Source organism: Leopardus geoffroyi, chromosome X, assembly GCF_018350155.1.
Source record: "Leopardus geoffroyi isolate Oge1 chromosome X, O.geoffroyi_Oge1_pat1.0, whole genome shotgun sequence".
Lineage (NCBI taxonomy): Eukaryota > Metazoa > Chordata > Mammalia > Carnivora > Felidae > Leopardus > Leopardus geoffroyi.
In genome coordinates, this window is record NC_059343.1 from 56032388 (window position 1) to 56053626 (window position 21239).

Sequence of the window (21239 nt, forward strand, 5' to 3'; positions counted from 1 at the left end):
CATAGGGAGGACTAAAGGAATATGTGGGGCTTTGCCAGATCCAGGAGATAGGGCAAATAGCTTAGCCTCTTTGTATGTCAGTTGTCTCATTGTAAAATGGGATGGTAATGATACCTGCAGTGTTTCCATAAGGAGTCCATGAGTTAAAATGTGGTAACAGCTTAGAACAGTGCCAGGCACACAGAAAGCACCATATAAGTGTTTGTAAAATAAGTCAAGAGAAGTAAGAATGAGCATTTTTGTGAGAGAGAAGATTAAACGTAACACATTTGAAGGGTTAATGAAGTATAGGGTGTTCTGGGATTGCCAGCTGATTTGGCTGGGTAAGCTTGTGCAGCACTTTGAATGTCAGGGCTAGAGGCATGGACTTGTCCTTGTAGATGATGTGCAGCCATTTCTGAAGTTGGATCTTTGCCACAGGGAGTAGCAGAGGACTCCTGTGTGAAATGATAGTGCCCAGTAGGTGCTAGGTCCAAGAGACTGCCACAAGCCAGGGAGCCATCAGTTGGCAAATATGAATGGAGGACCTTCTCTGTACATAGCCCAGACCCTGGCTTAACATCATTTGGGAAATGCTGGGTTGGTGGGAGAGACACTACGTATTTGCCCTCAAGGAGCTGCTCATCTAATTGGAATATGTCCTGCTTTTGCCAAGAATGAACTCAACCATCCTGGTGGTAAGTAGTGGAGATGGGTGGGTAAGAAAGACTCTGTTGTGGCCTGAGAGGCAGTACGTATAGTGGTTACCAGCCAAGGCTAACAGGGTTTAATTTTTTTTAATGTTTTTATTTACTTTTGAGAGACAGAGCATGAGCAGGGTAGGGGCAGAAAGAGAGAAAGACACAGAATCCAAAGTAGGCTCCAGGCTTTGAGCCTTCAGCACAGAGCCTAATGCAGGGCTCGAACTCACAAACCATGAGATCATGACCTAAGCTGAAGTTGGATGCTTAACTGACTGAACCACCCAGGCATCCCAAAGGCTGTAGGGATTCAAAGCTTAGTGGTCACTTGCAAACTATGCGGCCTTGGACAAATTGCTTAACCTCTCTGTGCTACAGTTTTCCCACTAGAAAATAAGGGCAATGATAATAATTATACCTCCTCATAGAATTGTCACGTTGATTAAATCATATGTGGAAAGTATTTAGAATGTTGGTTCATATAATAAGCACTTCATTAACATTAGCTCTTCCCAGTGAGTAATGGTCTACCGTGTGCCAGGTATGTGGTACTTCTGGGGTAAAAGGCAGTGGCCTGGAACATACACAGGCACAGGACTAATGTAGCCCATTTCCTGGAGTGTCAACTTTCCTCAAAGGCTTAAAGGAGAAAAACACCCATTTTTATAAGACAACATGGATGTATACCAGAGTTAACCAGGAAATTCAAGTAGGTGTTTAAGATAAGAGTGGGGACTTCAAAGGCATTCTCTGCAGGGAGTGAAGTCTTCTGGTTATATCTTCAGCTCCCCCAAGGTTCCTACACATTCTTTCCCTCAGCCCTTAGGTTGGGGTGGGGTACTTTTCCGTTCAAAAGTTCCAGCCACAGGGACACATGTGAGCTCATGAAACTTCATCGATGGATTGTTCTCTGGGGTAAGGGTGATCACTGCCATTATATGTGTGAAACCTGAGGTTCAGCGGTCAAATTCTGCCATTGTCACTCATTAGCTGTGTGAACTTAGCAAGTCACATTATCTTTGTCATGGCTCAGTTTCTCCATCTGTAAAAGGGGGGTGATAAGGATGATGATGACAATAATAACAGTACCTACTTTAGAGGGCTGTGGTAAAAATTACATAGATGAATCCCCAAAAAGCACTCGGAACAATGCTGGGCATAGAGTTAGTGCTCAATGCATATTAGCTTTTATCAAATCCATTCTCACATTTCCTCCCACAACAACATTGTCAGGTAGGTGTCATCATGTCCATTGTATGAAGGAGGAAATTGAAGCTGTATGAGGTTAGATCACATGCCCCCTTCCTCTTTGCTAACAGAGGGCATTCCTGCAGTGGGGAGGAGGTGGGAATAAATAAGCTCTGAGGTCCTTTCCAGTTCCAAGCTTCTGTGATTCAAGTTAAACTCAGGAGCCCTTTCATATCACTGTTCTGGCTGGGGCTGAAGCAGCAGAGCTCAGGAAATGGGAGGGACTTAAGGGAGATGCCTTAGCAGGGTAGGAAATGGCTGCTGCCGCCCTTCCTTCTAGGCTGCTGCTCTGAGAGCCTGTGTCCTGCACTCCCACCCCACCAGAGAGCAAAAGGGAAACTCCTGTGCTTGGAGGAAGCTGACTGGGGCCTCCTTTTCCTCAGAGAGGAACTTGCCCCTGAGGCAGAGGCTGCTGGAAGCTCAGAAGTCAAAGGTTTGGCAGTACCAAGCTGGACACAGACAGCAGACTCCCAGTGGCTGTTTACCCTGGCTTAGCTCATCCAGAATGAGGATTGCTGATAGACCAGAGGGTGCTGGGGGAGAGGAATGAGCTCCCCAATGATTTATGATCATATGGGGGGGGGGGAATTCCATTAAGTAGCATGGCCTGATAGAAGGAGGAATGGACAAGAGATCTGACTTGATTGTGAAACAGACTAACTGTGTGGCTTTGGGCAAGTTCTCTTCCCCATGTGAAGAATATACTCATTCCATATTTTGTGAACACCTACTGTGTGCCAACACTACCCTGGGGAAAAGGGTGAATGACATGGAGATCAACATGTTACTCTCTCATTCCTTTCCAGTTCTGACACTGAGTCTATGAAAAGCAAGTGCAAATCTCATTCAAAAAGCACATATCAATTCACAAACTCCTCTTCCTTTTCTTAGCCTGTCCCTCACAAATGGTGCTATTCTGCCCTTGTCTAGTGGCACAAGGTAGGGATATAGTAGAAGAAGGGGCTGTGACCTTTACCTGTGTATCCTTTTATCATTATTCTGATTGAGTCATGGGATTATGCTCATGTTACAGATGAGGAAATGGAGGCTCAGAGAAGGAAAATGGCCTGGGCTTTGCCCAGTTAGTGCAGAACCACTATTAGAATCTTCCCTCCTTACTGGCCACTGCCACAAGTGGAGTGGAAATGACCAGGTCTGAGAGATGGCAACTTTCTGCCTTCCCTCCATTGTAAACAAAGGCAGATAGAGACTCCCCACCATCGCTGAATAGGGAATACAAGTTCCCTTGTTGTGGATGGAAGTTAGGGGTAAGGGAAAGGGTCATGTAATTTAGGGTCCTGTTCCAGGCTTTTTTCATGATAGATCCTCTTCTTTGAGAATAAGTTAATCTTTCTTCATGGAGACTACACTGTGCTAGGCACCATGTTCAGTAGCTTTAGATCTTCAAAACAGCTCTGCAACAGAGATCATTATCCTGCTGACATGGTGACCAAGTAATTTGCATCCTTGGGCCTCAGTTTTGCTTCTCTAGAGAGAGTCTATAAGAAAAGAATGCTTCTGCTCATAAGGTCTAGAATACTCTTGGTACTAGAAGGATTTCAAGGTGTCGTTGGAACTCAGGGTCTTCTTGTTCTGGTCAGAGACACATTAAACGGGGCTGGAAGGGTGGTGAAAAGCAAGGTCTGTAGGAGGCTGAGGAGTCAGTGAGTCAGTCTGCCAAGCTGGCTGGAGCCATTGTTCCCCTCTCCATCTGGCTGTTGCATAAGGTCTTCTGCCCTGTAACGTGGTTGGTAAAATTTGGGGGAGACAGGAGGTAGAGGGGCTGACTTAGTGGCTAAGACCCCCACTATCTTGCACTGGCATAGTACAGCAAAAAGGAGTGAGATCAGTGGTGAAACACCCCTCAAATCGGGGGCTAGTGTACAAAAGGCCAAAGGGTGACTCCAACCCAGGAAAGGAGGCTGGATGGCAATGGAAGAGGCAGCGTAGCTAAGCTAAATGACTTGAGGCCAGTGTAGGAGAGAGAAGGGTAGTGTCCTGCTTAAAGTGTGGGCGTGGAACTTTCTAGTCGCTACTGAGGGGGTGGGGCAATCCGGGCCTTCATTCCCTCAGCCCTCCCTCCCTCCCTCCCTCCGATGCAGCCCTGGCTGTAGGCTCAGTCCGGGTGCGACCACCAGAGGCGCAGCGCTCCGCTTGGGAGTGGCCGGCCTGTGGATACAAGGCTGAGGCGAGGGACTGGGGGCCAGCCTTGCGGCTCCCAAAGCCCCGGGCGCGGATGTCCTGGAAGCCGTGGGGTGTGAAGGGCACCCGGTGGGACCCGCCGCGCTGGAAACCAGGTGAAGAAGAGAGCTGGGCGGACCCGGGCGGACCCGGGTGGGAGGTCAGGGCTAAGCTTGCACTTCGCTGAGAACCTGGGCGCTGAGCTGCCCTCTGCTAGGCAAAACTTGAGTCCCCCTCGCCTCCTCATCTTTGATTCCAGTCCCGTTTTGATCTACTAGCCCTATGTCAGTCTGTCTGAACCTCACCTCTGGCTGGCAGACTCCGTTTTTCAGACCTTCCATCTCCGCCCGCTGGCTTTCCTCTAATTCTTAGCCAGCTGTTCTTTCTCAAGGTGCCCCATCCTTTTATCCCAACTGTCCATCTGGCTTTGTCCCCACCCACCTCTCTCCCTCTGTCTTCATCCTCCACTCAAAGAAGAGCAACATTTTGGTTGTTAACACTCAGTAGGCATTTAATAAACGGTAGGTCCCTTACCCCCTATTCCCCCAGTACTTTCTTTGCCTCTGTCTCTGCCTTCCACCCTCCTGTCTGTCTTCCTGTCCCACTATATGTCTGACACTCTGCTTATATTTTTACTTTATCCCACTGTCTGTCCTTCTGTCCCTCTTTTTGTCTCCTACCCTTGGGTCTTACTTACCTAGCTGGTAGCTCCATACCCCCCTCCATCACTTGCCTCACTCTGTCCCCTTGTTGCATGACACAGCCCAGCCACCCTGGAAGCACCTTGTTAGTCATCTTGAATTGCCTAAAGCTCCACCCTAAGGCCTGTTTCCACTCCAGCGGGTCTTCCAGACTACCTGGCACTTTGTCTTTTTAAAAATTGAAAAAGTATATATTTCTCTGAGCACTTAAAACACTTTCCAGGCTGTGCTCCTTCCTTTTCTCCAATAAGTCCTCCCTTGCTCCTGCCCAAATGGTAGGGTGGAAATAGCAAACTGGGTCGAGTTTCTTGAAATGGGTTTGTCATGGAACATGAACACATTTACGGGACAGGGCCCACATAAATCCTCAGAGCAAACTCTCTGATTGTATGTATGTGGACTCTGAGGCCCAGAGAGGTCAAGGCTCTCAGCCAAGTCACACAGCTCCTCAGTGGTAAAAGCAGAGTAGAAGCCAGAGTTGCAGTGTCCTGGACCCTGATACAGGAACCTTGGTGGGGGTGGGGCCCAGAAGCTACTTCCCTGGTGTTTCCTGGAGGTCTGTTGATCCAGAGATATCAGGTGTCCAACCTGGGAGCCTGGTTGTCCCCTCTCTCCTTGATCTCTGGGATGTGACCTGGCTGCCCACCTGCCTGAGTTGGGTATTCTCTATCTGGGGGCTGCTGTTGCCTCTTCCATTGGCATGGGAGCTCCAGAAGACAGACACCCTGGCTGTTGGGCCTACTTTCTCTGTTCTCTGCTCCAGCCCCCCCATCAGTGCCTGGGTGCCCATGTTGACTGATGGGTTGCTGTGTATGTGTAGGGAAGCCCTGGCCCTGGTTGAAGATCAGCTCAGAGTTTTTATTTAGTTAGAATGTGTGTGCGTGTGTGCATGTGTGTGTGTATGTGTGTGTGTGTAGGATTGCAGAAGGGGGAAGCTGTGTTTGGAGAAGGGCACACTGAGAGGGGTTACAAGAGCCCAGACCCTTAGCTGAGTGGCCCTCGAGCCTCACCACACATCCTGTATCCTCTCTGATGTCATCCAGGAGCCTCTGAGGGTATTCTTCACGGAAAATAGACAGGGTGGGTGGCCAGAGGATGGCTCTGTCTGCTTGAATTGAAATTACCAAGTCCTAGAGACTCATAATCACAGGGTTGGACTGGGCCAGGCTCTGGGCAAGCCTGTGAAAGCTAATCCCCATCCCCCACCTCCCACCAGCAGCTGTCCCACTTTGTGGACACTATATCTGGTGGCAGCATGAGGTCAGGCCATGGTGGACTGATGGGGTAGCCTGTGGGTAGGAAGGAAGAGCCCTTGCCTTTCATCCTACTCCAGCTCCTCTTTACCCTTTCAGTTTTGTCTTGAGAGCTGCTTCCCCTGAGGGACATGTGGAAAAGTCCCAGGAAAGGAGGCAGGATCCTGAACTCTTTTCAGAGGTTCTGTGTGTCCACTGCCACTAGGTGAGCTGGAGGCAGTGCTGGAGGTGGGGGCCAGGTTTCTAGACTTCTGGGCTTGTTTGGTCTCAGCACCTGCTCCCTTCTTTCTCTGCCTTTCACATCAGCTTTCCTCCTTCCTTTTTCTCACTTTCCTCTGCTCTTTCTCCTCATCCTCAGAGGGCTGTCACACCCCCAACACTCCCTTCTTCTTCAGAAGCTGCATGGATGGTGGGCTTCTGGGAGCCTCACCCCTATAGGAACACACAGAAAAGCTTACAGAAGAAGATAATGCTACAGAAAGAGGGTACTCAAGAAGCCAGTCCTGTTTTCCAGATGAGGAAATTGAGCCTAGCCAGGAAGGAGAAAGCTCAAGGGCTGAAACAAAGTCAGGTAGGGGGGACTATTGAGGGGTACAAGGAAGGTTCCTCTGGCCTCAGGTGTTTGTAGGTGCATGGGATTGAGGCAAGGCGAGGGGATTTGTGTTAGAAGTTGTCTTGCTTTTGCTCATCTCTCCTCACCACACTATGACTGTTCTCTGAAGGGCAGGAATGAAGTGGGAGGGTGGGAGTGGACATCCTGCTCTGGGTGTCTGTGCCAGATTCACCAACTGCTCAGCCCAGGGTGACCCCTGTCTATTGGTTTGAACTGAGGCATTCCCTGAGGGAATGGTGGGTGCGCTCCATCTGCCTGCAGCAGAAAACCTCTAGCCCCTTTGAGACTGACCAGTAAAGCCAGCCATCCTGGTGTGAAATGGGACCCACCACACTGTCATGGATCAGTGGGTCTATTGTGTTAGATTCTGGGGGCCAGCTCTCCATCAACTGACACTTTGCCTAGTGACTGTTGGAAGGATGGGGACAGAGTGTTTGGTATTGAGGGAAGAGTGAGGGGCAGAGACTGAGTGGGCCTGGGTTCTCCCCCTCCAGCTTCCTAGTCCAAGTATGTGGAGGTCCATCATGAGTAGCACCAAACACTCCTTTCAGTAGTTCCAGGAGAGGAAATAAATGCATCTGGGTCATAGCTTGGAGCTGGGGGGGGGGGGGGGGGTGGGTGGGGTGGCGGGGGCAGAGAGAGTAAGTGATCTCTGAAACTTTGCTGGCCTGTACTCCAGCTCTCCTGACAGCCAGCCCAGGGCTCTCAGCCCAGCAGAGAGCTCCCCATTTCAGGGTACTCTGGAGTGTGGGGTGGGCACAGCCAGAGTGGTTTCCTGGGCTGTGGGCTGAGAGGGAGTCTTTGTGCTCTTCTGGACATAGCTCTGTGCCTTCACTCCCACTTGGCAATGCACAGTGAGGTGCTTGTGTGCTCCTCACCTTTTCAATCCCCTCCCACTACCAAATCCCCTTCTCCCCACATTGGCTCTGCTCTGGCTGCCCCTCTTAGTGCAAACCCCTCTGCCATGGCATGGCTCCTGAGGATTTTTTTTAGTGAGCTGTAACTATCTCATGTTGTGGGAGTCTGATCAGTATCCCCCTTTCATGAAATTGGGTGGGGACCCCCAAATCTTTGGAAAGCAGGCCTTGACCCTCCCAGGATTGACTGGTGGGCTTTTGATGAGGCATGCAGGAATGTGTGTGCAAGTGTGAGGACATCCATGGTCATGTGCTGTGCGGGGCTGGTCCAAGTGTAATTTATTTTCCCCCCATGGTTCCTACTCCCCTTTTTTCTTCTCAGCTCAGGTTCCTGGATTTGCTGCTGCTCCTTTAGCTCCATGGAAAAGAGTAGTGGAAGGGCCTGTTTCATTGCCCTCAGCCATTCCAGAGTGGCTGCAACAGCTTGAGGAATCCCCATTTCTAGGCAGGGGGGAGTATGGGGGCTGTTATAAGTCCAGACAGGCACTTATTGGGACCTAAGTGTCTTGGAGTGAGGCCCACAGTAACAGCATATGGAGTTTGTCTCTGCCATCTCCTGGAAGAAAAGGAATGATTGGCCTTGGAAAAAAGCTGAGCTGTCAAACACCTTCAGTGATATCCTGTCACCTGCCCTTTACAGTACATCCTCACATCCATTGTCTTAATTTTGCCTGCTAGGGATTATGCTCTACTCTCATTTTACAGGCCAAGAAACTGATGGTTAGTGGTGCAATGACTTCCCCCTCAGTGACAGCCAGAAAATGGTAGAACTGGGAGTAGACCCAACTCTCCTACTTTCTGATCCAGGGCTTTTTCCATTTCTCAGTGCCTCTGTCACCACTAATCTAACACTTGGGATCACTTATTATGTACTAGCCACCATTCTAAGTGTGCTTTAGCCCAGTGGATCCACTCAACAGCCACATAAGGTCAGGACTGTGATTATCATCCACACTTTACAGGTGAGGAAACTGAGGCACAGAAAGTTGGAAAATACCTACCAGAACCGGGCTTTGTTCTTAGGCTGTATGGCTCCAGAATCCATCATACTGCTCTTTGTATGGCATAGCTGGGCTTTCGTAGTGGTAGAAATATGGAAACCCCACGTATAGGGCATGGAAATGCATACATGTACCCACGGCTTTTCCACCTGCTCTCAGCCTGCCCTCATGCACTCTACATTTCCCTGCTTAATGCCTGAGCTGGCATCCAAGGTAGCAGCAGCAGCAGCAGCAGCAGCAGCAGCACTATATGACACACAGTCAGTAAATAGTGGGGGTGTGTGGGAAAGGGACACCCAGGACCTAAAGGCTCCAGTTATCACCAGAGCCACTCCAGATGCAACCCAGAAAGGAGATTATCGAAAGTTACTATTTCTTCATCTGTTACAGGCACCATTATTGTATATTTGTTCCATGTAAGACTCTGGTTTAGGTCAGAGCACGGGAGTAGATCAGGGAGCAAGAATTGAAGAGAGTGAGCTATCTCCTTCTAAAGAGGTTGAGTTCTTGTGTTTCTGAAGCTCATGGGTTAAGAGAAGGAGATCAAGAAAGACCCAAAGAAACAGTCTAGACATTGTTTGGACTATTGATTGATTGATTGATTGATTGTGGGGGGGCACCTGGGTGGCTCAGTCGGTTGAGCATCTGACTTCTGCTCAGTTCATGATCTCACAGTTAATGAGTTTGAGCCCCATGTCAGGCTCTGTGCTGACAGTTCAGAGTGTGGAGCCTGCTTCAGATTCTGTGTATGTGTGCCTCTATCTGCCCCTCCCCTGCTCGTGCTCTGTCTCTGTCTTTCAAAAATAAATAAACATTAAAAAATGCATTTCTATTTATTTATTGCTTGGGCCATTCTACAATGTCACAAGGTACATGGCAAATATTAGGATTATAGCTTTCTCTGGCTATTGTGTTCACTAAGTCATTTGACAGATATTTTTATTGAGTACACACATGCTCTATGCCAGGCATGTGAAGCTCTTGTTCTACTTATTTGTAGCACTTGCTCTTTTTGTAGTTTTTGTACTTTCTGTAGTTTTCCCTTTTTTAGTTTTCTGGTTTGATTACCTTAAAAAAAAAAAAAGAACTGGATGTCTCAGGACCCATCATATCTGATTTAGTTAAATGAATCTACTAAAAGGTAAGTGGGGTTTGGTCATTATCTATATGAATGTAATTTCTTCATGGTTGTCCCTTGAATATCTTTTCAACATTCATTCATCCATTAGCAAACATTACTGAGAAACTACTGTAGACACTGTGCTTGGTGCCATGAGGTGGATGGAATTGGCTCTGACGTGGTTTCCTGCCCTTAGGGAAGCTATAGGATATCCTTTTAGCATTTTCCAGAAGCAAGATAAGTTTGGCTCCAACTCAGAGCTTTAGGGATGCATACAAACATAACAGCACAGCCTCAGAAAGGAGGTCTTCTACCTTCCCACCCATCGTAGTGGTTCCTGACTCTGGATGGGATTTTGTTTCAAGAAGTGAGTTCTGGGGGCGCCTGGGTGGCTCAGTCGGTTAAGCGTCCGACTTCAGCTCAGGTCACGATCTCGCGGTCCGCGAGTTCGAGCCCCGCGTCGGGCTCTGGACTGATGGCTCAGAGCCTGGAGCCTGCTTCCGATTCTGTGTCTCCCTCTCTCTCTGCCCCTCCCCCGTTCATGCTCTGTCTCTCTCTGTCTCAAAAATAAATAAACGTTAAAAAAAATTAAAAAAAAAAAAAAAGAAGTGAGTTCTGTTGTACAGAACTCCAAGACCCACAGGTACATGACTCACCTTAAACAAAGTGCCAGCTCCAGTCTTGCCATTGAGAGGAAAGGAGGGGTGCACACTGGAGGTAGCCTTGCTTCATTATTTCTCCTCTGATTCTCATCAAGGCCAGTAGGTAAGTAAGGTGGGAGAATTCTAATGAGTCTGAAGACCAGACAGGAGGGGGACACCTGGGGCTATGTTTGTCTTTGCCATTGCCTGGGTGACCTTAAGAAAGTTGCTGTCCCAAGAAACATGAATTTTTGCTTTCATCTGTGTTGGGTACTTTGGCAAACAAATTAGATGGATGTGGAGCCTGCTTTCTACCTGTTAGGTATGGAGAAAATAACCCATGTGCAGGTATTATCCCTGCTATGGATTTGGTTGGTCAAGATGAGCGAGTATTCTCTTCCCAGTTTCTGTATTTGTAAATGTGGAGGATGGTAGTTGGATGGCATGGCACGTTGAGTACTCCAGATCCCGGAGTCCTCAATTCAACAGTGAAATCATGGTTGTGAACATGTATTGGACCTTTGTGAGGAAAGGCAAGAGAGAGATCAAATCTTAACACTCTGTTTCTTACTGAATTTAAACCAACTCTCTGATGGCACTTGCTGATACACTCTTGGGAGCCCTCGTCTGCCATGATTAATGCATATGCTCCAAGTTTTCCATGCATTTCCCCGCGGGGGTAGTGTTTGGACTTGAGGCAGAGAGCTGGGGTAGTGGGAAAGTTGCAGAATGCTGGGACCTGAGCAAGGTGGGAATGGCAACTTCCTGCTCACATATTTAATGTCCAAGATTCTCTCTTGATTGTCCGTACTAATCAGACATTTCATTGAAGTTGTCTTCTGAAATCCCCATAAATTATCCTCAGCAAGCCACTGAATCTTCACGTCTACATGGCACATGTATTTAAATCCCCCATATGGTACCAGGCACATTCAGAGCCCAATAAATAATCTGTGCGCCTGGCCAACTCTGTCTTTCACCTTCAGTCGCTAGCTCTGGCTTGACTGCTCCCCGCCTACCCCCTCCTTACTAGCGGTGTGACCTGAGGAAGAGGCAGCGGCGAGGATATTGGAGGAGCTAGAAGGCAGAGCCCCGCCCACCACAATTTGGGCGACTTTCGGGGGAGTCCGGTGGGCCGGACTGCGGCCTCATTGGTCGAAGGTCGTGTAGGTGGGCGGGGCGTCCCTGCCGCCCCACTCGCTGCCGTGCCCTCCCCACCTGCGCTGAAAGTGGCCTCGGATTGACAACAGCTAAGCAGCTGCGGCAGCCGCTCTTTCTGGCTGGCACCATTACCCACGCCCGACCCGAGGCTCCGCGCGTGCCCCGGACGGAGCAGTCCCTCCTGCGCTCACGTCCTGCGCACTGGCAGGGTCTTGAACCAAAGCGGTGGACGCGGCCTCCAGGTAGGAGCTGGGGCGACGGCAGGGAGAAATCTGGACCAGCAGGGCCTCCTGGGACCCCTTGCCCGGCCTAGTCTCGGGAGCGCTCTGGCCCGGCCCCCGCTCCTAGCGGTTCGGCTGGGCGGCACACACAGGAGGGGCGGAGGAAGCAAGCCCAGCCACCTTCCGCCCTGGGATTTGGGGTTGGAGTCGCCGAAACTGGGGGACCCCCTGAGCCGGCTGGCAGCGCTTCTCCCCAGGGAAGTCTGGTAGTAGAAGGAGGTTTTCTGCCTGTTATCCAGGGCCTGGCCAGAGTCCGAAGGCGTAGCTGTGGGGCTTTGGAGGGGAACTGGAACCAAGCAGGGGTGGCAGGCCTTTGGGCTCTGCGCCACTTCGCCTACCCTTTTCCTTCCTCTGCTTTTGAGGGCATTGCCAGAAAGCCCCAGTCCGGCCCTATGGGCTTTCCCCTTGGCCACTGTCCTCCCTTCTGAGAAATGCTCCAGACTTTCCTGGTAGTTAAGGTAGCTGTGGGGATCAAGTGAAAACCTTTGGAGAAGTCGCATCTTTCAGGGCCGAGTTTCCCCATGAAATCCAAAATGGGTTTGGATTACAGATGCTTTCACGAAAGGTCTTTTAATGGAAGTTTTTGGGATTTTCAAATTAGTTAGGCTGGGGTTTTCTCCATTTCTCTTCCCCCAAGACTCTGTAAACTTAAGCACTGAATTAGAACTCAGGAAACTGGGGTTCATCCACTAATTCATGTGACCTTAGGTGAGTCATGCTACTTCTGGGGGCCACAGTGTTTTCAACTGCACTTCAGGTGGTGGGCTGCATTTTAGTATTGCAAGGGCCAGTCTCTTCCATGACATTTGGTGACTTGTCACATGGTGAAAGGTTGTCTTTGAGATGCTTGGGGTGACAGGAACTATTCAGATGGAAATCTTTGTGGTGATATGCAGCCAAGCCCCCTGTAACTAGTAGTGGTGGGAAGGGTGAGCAGGACAACAGCCAGACTGAATGTGGGGCCAACTCAGAGCCGGGACTACAGAAGTTGGGCTGGAGAAGCCTGGCTTGTTTCTATCCCACTTGGAGCACCCAGGTCTGCCCACCCAGGAGGAGAGGGTGATGAATCACACCAGGGCTATTTTCAAACCCTGACTCCTACTGTGAGACCTGTTCCCGTCTCCATTCTAGGGGTTGCTGTCACCACCCACCATCTTGTCTTATTGCTCTCTGAATTTTCTCCACACTTCCATCTGTCTGGAATAAAGAAGAGACAGTTTCTATCTGGGTATGGGAAGGCAGAGTGTCCAAGGGCATAAGGAAGGAGTCATGGCTGCAGGTGGTTTATGAATGGTTGACAGAGCAAGTGGGTAAGAGTGTGATGGTTATGATGGTGTTGGGTGTTGGTGGTTCTTTTACCCTAAAACTACAGCTACCATATCAGTGGACATTCTGGGCTTGATCCTCATTTTCAGGGTTTAGTCTTTGTCCAGTTTTGTTCCAGGGTTAGGGTTTAGAATTTCTGCTCCCTGGACCCCTGTAACCAGGGCTAGAAAACACCACATAGATAGAGTCCTGTTTCCCCTCTTCGCTTGCCTTCTGTTCACCTCTTAAGCAACTCTTCAGGAAGTATGCTAAACCTCCCTGTGCATCTGCAGCTCCCCTCCCCCATCTGGTGGGGGGAGACATTGTTGAGAGATATCTGGAGGTGTTTAGAGCATGAAGAGGGGCAGAAGGTGCACAAAGAAGCTGTGTATCTTGAGTGACTGCTGCAGAGTGGAGCATGAGTTGGGCAGGGCCAATGGAAGGGCCTTCCTTATTAAAGCACACCTCCAGAGTTTGAGCATAGGAGCAAAGAAAGTGGCACGAAGAGGCCCGAACTTTGACCCACTCTGCCTTCTTGAAGTTTTAAAATTCTATTCTTAGGGATAGGGATTGGAGAGGGAGCAGAGGGCCCCTGGAGCCTGGTATAGGAATACCAGCAACAATACAAAAGCAAGAAGATTCCAAAGGGACGAGAGGATGGAGTCTCTAATCTGGGTGCTGTTGCAGCTGCCTGTGCTTTTCTGCTAGGACTCTCTTGGAGCTTCCTGTTCTAGCCATGGAAAAAGTTCAGGTTCAATGGATGGCAGTCCTAACAAAAGCAGACTGTGCCCCCACTTTTTTCAAGAAGGTGGGGCAAGGGGTCTCTGGCTGGAAGAAGGAATTGCCTCTGGCTTGAATAAAGTAGAACTTATTCTTTGGGCCTCAAGTTTGGGTAAGATCAAGTGTCAGGGCCCTGGGCTCTTGGGGGGCTGTTATCAGATAACATAGAGATAAGAGATCTCAAATCTGTTATCAGATAAAATAGAGATAAGAGATCTCAAAAATGCAAGAGCTCTAGGATAAGAAGTGTGAACTCCCCTATCCTGCAACCCTAAACAAAGTAGTTGGGCACAAGGCTGGGCACACAGTTGCTGGTGTCAAGTGTTTATTAAGGCTTTTCTCACCTGTGACTTGAAATCTTGGTTTGTGTGTATATGAGGAGTGAGGACCAGTCCTTGAATCAGTCTGTCACAAGTCTGAAATGCTGTGTTTGTGTGTTGAGTCTCCTCTTTCCCAGCCTTCCACCTTGGGAACTCACATGTACACAATTGTCCCTGTGGAATTGCTGTCCCTGTTTACCCCAACTCTCAGGGACTGTAGAACTGGATGTTAAGTTCCTCAGACCCTCAGGGGTCCAGGGAGGTATGGGGCAAAACACAGGGGACTGAGAGCTGGATGTGTGAAGTTTACATTTTTTTTAGTGTTTATGTATTTATTTTTTTGAGACAGAGACAGAGTGTAAGTGGGGGAGGGCAGAGAGAGAGGGAGACACAGAATCCGAACCAGGCTCCAGGCTCTGAGCTGTCAGCACAGAGCCAGATGCGGGGCTCAAACTCACCAACCGTGAAATCATGACCTGAGCTGAAGTCAGACGCTCAACTGACTGAGCCACCCAGGTGCCCCTGAATATATGAGGTTTAAATCCAAGCTCTGCTGTTCCATTCGTGACCTGTCAGACTCTTGGGTTCTCCCCACTCTTTGCACTTCACTGGATTAAGTGAGGGGATCCATGGCTAAGTGCTTTGTAAACTACCAAGTGCTATACAAATTATTAGTCATTAAGTTCAGTCTTGGCTTGGTCTTGTAGAGGACAAAGAATGTAACCTTCACCTTCAGGGAATTACCATCTAGTTTGGGGGTTACTGGCATAAATAATGAGTATGTCATACTAAGTCTTTACTTCAGTGAGAACTTTTTAAAAGACTATTACAAAGACTTTCAAACATATATAAAAGTAGAGATGATTAGTGTAATGAGGCCCCATGTACTCATCACTCAACTGCAACAGCCATTAGCCCATCACCAATCTTGCCTATTAACACTTCCACCTCCTTACCTTCTTTCTTGTTATTTTGAAACAAATCTAAAGCATCTTATCAATTTATATGTAAGTAGTCTAGTATATATCTCTAAAAGATAAGGATCATAAAAAATAGCCACTGTACCATTAGCACATCTAAAACAGCCCCTTAATATCGTCAAATATCCTGACAGCGTTCATATTTCCAATTGTTGAGGGGACTGTTTTGCCCTGGCGGGCCTGACTAGGGAGCCATTGGTTTTGACTGAGGGGAAGGTGGCTGAGGAGGCAAGGCAGTGACATTTGAGCTGAACCTTTGAAGAGAGGCCCAGGGAAAGTCAATTAGGGAGCCCTAGCTCCTCATTTTATAGCACTTGGCCACAGTCTCTGGGGCTGCAGCTACAGAGGCTGACTTGTGGAATCTTCTTGTGGAAACTTTGTGCCTTGCTTCTCTAGCAGTAAATGGGGTAAACTCTCCCACTTGCTTCCCCAGTTCCAGGGCCACCCAGGAACTTGAGGTCAGCAGGCCTGGGAGAATTCCTGGGAGGCTTCTTTCCTCCTGGCCCCTCCCCTCTCCCCTGAGGCCACTTTGGAGCAAAACAGGATGCATTCAGGATGAGCGTCTTTCCCAGCTTGTCATCTAATCACCAAGGCCCAGCTTGGAGCTTCCTCTCTCATTCATGATAAAAACCCTCACTGTCTCCTTTTTCCCTCCACCCCAGTAAGGGTGTGCTGACTTCCTCCACATCCGGACCAGCCCTCCTCCACCCCATGTGGAGCTGAGGGACAGCTTCCCTCATCCAGGCCTCTCTTCCTAATGCCCCAGAGCAGGCTGTGAAAGGGACAGAAAGACCCTATGAGTGCTCTCCCTGGCTGCAGCCTCCTGCTCTTGGGCTGTCCTTGGGAAAGGAGTGGCTCCTTTCCAACAAGCCTGGGGTCCTGCCACTGCTTGGTTAATGATTGAACCACATAATAACTACCTTGAAAAGTCACCTCTGGGGATGGCCATTAACTAACTCCCTGTCCACCCCAGGCCTTGAGGGGATCCCATCTTAACCCTCACTTCCCCCAAGAGGACATTAACAAACATTCCTTCACAGGAACTTCCAGGGCCAATTAAACATCTGCCCCTCTGTTTTCGTTTGGGCAAACAGAAGTTGTTATTCACATTGCTGAAGGACACACATTCATTTGGGTGGTACTGAGAGAGTCAGGGAGTTGAGTTGACAGGGATTCAGATGGGCAGTTGGGGTAAGGGGGATTTTTAGGCATCAGAGTCAGAAGGGGCTGGGGATGTTTCCAGGAGCACCTGAGCCCCTAATGTCAATTTGAAAGAGCGAGAAATGTCCACCCAAAGGATCTTCCCCGTTAGTGGGGCTATGTGCATGTGTTTCTTTTGAGTATAGCTGTGGGTCCCCGTGTACAAGGCAAGGACATGAACTGTCAGCCACGCTGCTGCTGTAAGGCTGAGGCCTCCATAGTGGAGGAGGAGACCTTCCTTCAAGAGCCTGTATCTTGACAAGCAGTGGGAATTGGGAAGGCTCAGGCCAGGTCCAGTTTGGAAAGCTCTGGACCACAAGCAGTTTTCTGCAGTTTCAGTGAGAAGAAAAGGAACCGACATTTAGTGAACCATGTAAGCCTACTATAGAGTCAGGAAACCTGGCTTCTGGTTGTGCCTCTCTGTAGCTACCTCTACATGAGTGACTTTAGAGAAGACATTGCTTTCTCTGTGCCTCAGTTTCCACATCTTTAGAATCATCAGGGCAAGAGGCGTGGACTCAATGGTCTCTCAGGGTCCATTCCACCTGTAAAATTATGCATGCCCAGTCAAAACCTTTTGCTTATCCACAAGGCAAAAGTCAATTGGCTTTAAATTCTTCCAGGCCTGGTCACTAAATATTCCCAGTTGGCTGGTCACTTTGGGCTGACCAGGCCTTGAACTGCCAGAGCTTGGGTTTTCCTTGAGCATGGGCTTTTGTACAGTTTGTTCTCGAGCCCCCTCCCCATGTTTGTGTCTGTTCCAAGTGGCTACCCTCTGACCCATTCTGCCACAAGTTAATGAATGACCTGCTCTCCCTGGGTAGTGCCAACCTAAGGTGTTCCTGGGATCCCGGGGCTCTATGGCAAGTGGCCAAGGGCTTAGCCGGCCCCAGTCACTTTTATGCTTTCTCCCATAATACCCCAGAGGTAGGAAGCAGACAGAGCTCAGGGGACAAGGGCCTTTAGAGGTCCAACTCTCCTTATGAACCTAGATCTTCCCGCCAAGTATTTGTGCAGCTCCTGTTCCCCCATTTTCAGTACATGGGAGCACAATGTTTAAAGCAGTTGCTTTCATTCATGGACTATCCAAAAGTGTTTGCTTATGTTGGATTGAACTCTGTATCTCTGTGGCTTCTATAATGCTGGATTCCAGCTCTGCCCCCTGGGACCACCTAGCCACTGTCCTCTCTGACTTTCAGGGGTCTGAGGTTGGAATCCAAGTCCTCCTGCATCTTCTCTAGGACAAACAGCCTCAGTTCCTCCAAGTACTCCTCCAGGTACTTGGGGCAAGTCCCCTTCCCAGCCTCGTTACTGCCTTCTGCACATGCTACTATTTGTGGCCCTGGGAATGGGAAATGGCCACTCTCCTCTTTCTATTTCTACCCTGAACTTTTCTATAAGATTTCTCTATCATCTTTTTCTGGTGACTAACAGGTGAATCCCCAGAGTCCTGGGTCTGAGCACCTCATACAGCTCTCTGATTTGTTTGTTGGTCAGGTCCAGCCAGTTCTCATGACTGGGGAGCCATTGGAGGCTAGAGCTTTCTTCTTGTTGTCCTCGTAGCAGAGGATAAGCCTAGTGAGAGGAGGTACTTACCTCTGACCAGTTGACTGCAGTGTACTCTGTGGGGGCTGCCAGTATATCCTGTTTTCCTGCCACTTGCTTTCTTCCCTTGAGCTGGTGGAGGTGGGGGGAAGGGGATATTTTAAGGAGCACTGAACCCGGAAATGAGTATGAGCCATGCCCACAGTAGGGCCTAGAAGGGTGAATCGGACAGGGAGAAATACCAACTCAGCCATTCCTCTTCTGCAATTGATGATTATGACAACAACAAGTCTTCCCATTTCTTTCCATTTCCAAGGCACTTTCACTTCTGTGATTCCATTCTGTTCTTAGAGCAGCCCAGTAAGATAAGCAGTGTGATCCTTGTTGATATGTGCCTGTGGCCCAGAAAGGGGAAGGGCATGGTCTCCAAGGAGGGAGGATTTAGAACCCAGGTCTCCTCATATTCAGCCGTCCCTGTTTCCCCTAAACCACACCCGGCAGCCAAGGCATCTGGGGCTGACTCAACAGCTTCCTCACCACAGAGGAACCTCTGCCCAGGCTGCAACTCTGTTCCCATGGTAGAGGGAAAAATCTCCAGGGGAGGTGGCCAAGGATTTCCTGTCCTTTATCTGGGCTGGCCAAAGGCTGGCCTGTCTGAGGTGTGAGACATGCACTTGCAGCCAGCTTTTCTGCTCCAGGCTGAGGTCAAGTCAGGCTGGGGCTAGGAGCATGGAGCTTGGGAAGAGCTTGGCCCCAGACATCTGGCCTGAGCAGCCCCTACCTGAGCAGGGCTTTCTAAATTGGAACAACATTTGTAGAGGGGCTTGTGGGAAAGGGGCCAGACTGGAGATGAAGCAAAACTCGTGCTTATTTGTATACATGGAGCTTGAGGCAGGAAAGTGTCATGGTGGGGAGCAGGGGCTCTTGTATAAACAGCACTGGGTGACTTTGGGCAAATTACTTAACCTCTGTGAGCCTCCATTTTGTCAGCTATGAAATGGAGATATGTACCTACCTCATGGGGTTGCTGAGTATTAAATCCCATAATACAAAAAGAAATCTCACTGTTATTGTTTAGTAGTACTTTCTGCCACCTTGTCACTTTGCTGTTTTTTTTTTTTATCGTTTATTTATTTTTGAGACAGGGAGAGACAGAGCATGAACAGGGGAGGGGCAGAGAGAGAGGGAGACACAGAATCTGAAACAGGCTGCAGGGTCTGAGCGGTCAGCACAGAGCCCGACGTGGGGCTCGAACTCACAGACAGTGAGATCATGACCTGAGCCGAAGTCGGATGCTTAACCGACTAAGCCACCCAGGCGCCCCAACTTTGCTGTTTTTCAATGACCTGGGGAAGTGTGGTGCTCAAACATGCTGCCCCCTAGGCATTACGTCTGGATTTTTCTGTCACTTCAGATTCCACCTTCCCCAGAAAAGCATTCCTTGGCCATACCCACCTATAGGGATCCCTCCCTTAGAAGGGGGGTGTAGCTCAGTGATAGAGCGCACGCTTAGGGATCCCTCCCTCCGGCCTCCTTTAGTGGCATTTGTGGCACTGCAACAGGTTTTAGTAACCCTGATACCACCAATAATAATAGTAAATTCTTCTGAGGTCTTGGCACATTTGACCTTATTTAGCTCTCAGGATAATTCTGTAAGGTAGGTGCTGCTATCATCATCCCCACTTTACATATGAAGAAACAGAGGCAAGAAGAGGTTAAATGAAGAAGTTACTCAAGGTCCCGTAGCTAGGGAATGATGGAGCTGAGATCAGGATCCAAGCAGGCTGACTCTACCACTCACACCCTTAGCAACAGTGCCATGCTTCTTCTCCATTTCCCAGGTGCCTGGCCAGGAGGTGAGAGCTGAGACTTGGGCCTTCCTTCTGCCCCTGACAGCTTATTGTACCCACCAGTGATCAGTCACTCCTGGGCAGACAGTCCCTAGGTCCTTGCCTGCCCCCTCCCCACCAAGGTGGACAGATGGAGAGGAGAGAAAATCAAAGGGCTGGGTATTGATGCTCTATAGCAGAGCTGCACAGTTGGGGGAGGGTGTGCAGGAGAAGGTTGGGGAGGTGGTTCTGAGAACAGTAGGTCTGCCTGATTAGCACCTTCCAGCACTGGGGAAACATTAAATTTTTTTAATGTTTATTTATTTTTGAGAGAGGGAAAGAGATAGAGTGTGAGCAAGGGAAGAGCAGAGAGAGAGGGAGACACAATCCGAAGCAGGCTCCAGGCTCTGAGCTGTCAGCTCAGCGCCCGACGTAGGGCATGAACTTACAGACCGCGAGATCATGACCTGAGCTGAAGTCAGATGCTCAACCGACTGAGCCACCCAGGTGCCCCAGGACAAAAGAGACATTATAATGAGCCCTCTTGACAACCAGATTTCATTATTTGGAAGGTGTGGGTGGTTGGGGCACCTGGGTGGCTCAGTTGGTTGCGTGTCTGACTCTGGCTCAGGTCATGATCTCATGGTTCATGGGTTTCAGCCATGCATCAGGCTCTGTGCTGGCAGTTGGGAGCCTGGGGCCTGCTTCTGATTCTGTGTCTCCCTCTCTCTGTGCCCCTCCCCTGTTCATGCTCTACCTCTCTCTCTCAAAAATAAACATTAGAAAAAATATTTTTAGCAGGTGTGGGTAGTTAGGGGCAAGCAGGAGCCTGGCTGGATTAACTTTTTGACCCCCTCCAGCTGGTGTGGCCCATGCTGGTATTGGGAATGTGGAGGGGTAAGCTTTTGCCCAGAAGTTCTAGCCGCCCCCCACAGTGTTCCCACCTCAGGGCCCTTGGGTGCTACAGACTTCCATCCCCCAGGCTGTAACTGTTGCTGTCAGTTCCATTGCTTTTGAGCTTATTCTATGCTATCTTACCACCCAACCAGTTCCAGGGAATGCTTCAAAGGACAGCCCATCTTAGTTTCTGCCTCCTTGGGAAGTATGGGCCTGGTAGCAGCTCTGGCCAGGTACTCCAGGAAAGTTTGGCTTTTGTTCGGTTTTAGACTTTGGTGCCTAGCGTAGTGGTTAGCACCAACTAACTATTCAGGTAATACTGATTGAATAAGTGCACAGCCAAGTAGGAGTGAATTTGGAGGGGAGAGCGTAGGGAGACCGACATGGGAACAGATTAATAGGATGGCTATGGTCATCTAGGCAGGCTCCTGGCCCCCATCTGTAGTACAATAGAAGCCAGTTGACCTATTGTAGCCTCAGATCCCCCATTTGTGCAGTAGGCCTGCTTTGGACAGGGCTGTCATGGGGACCAAATGAGATGTGGGATGGTCAAATGTCTTCTCTGCTGATGGGAAGTTACTTCAGG

At 49.4% G+C, this 21239-nt stretch overlaps 1 protein-coding gene across 3 annotated transcripts in view; it reads left to right on the forward strand.

The window, feature by feature from the left end:
- STARD8 (StAR related lipid transfer domain containing 8) overlaps positions 1-21239 on the forward strand; it is an 85053-nt gene that overhangs the window by 35913 nt on the left and 27901 nt on the right. Inside the window, exon 1 of one of the 3 annotated variants that reach the window (XM_045471107.1) lies at positions 11561-11758. The exons of 1 other annotated variant lie outside the window; for it this stretch is intronic. The gene's annotated coding sequence lies outside the window, so the exon portion shown is untranslated. Of the gene's footprint in view, positions 1-11560; positions 11759-21239 lie in introns of those variants that run through there. One more of the 3 variants, XM_045471105.1, reaches the window with a different exon arrangement.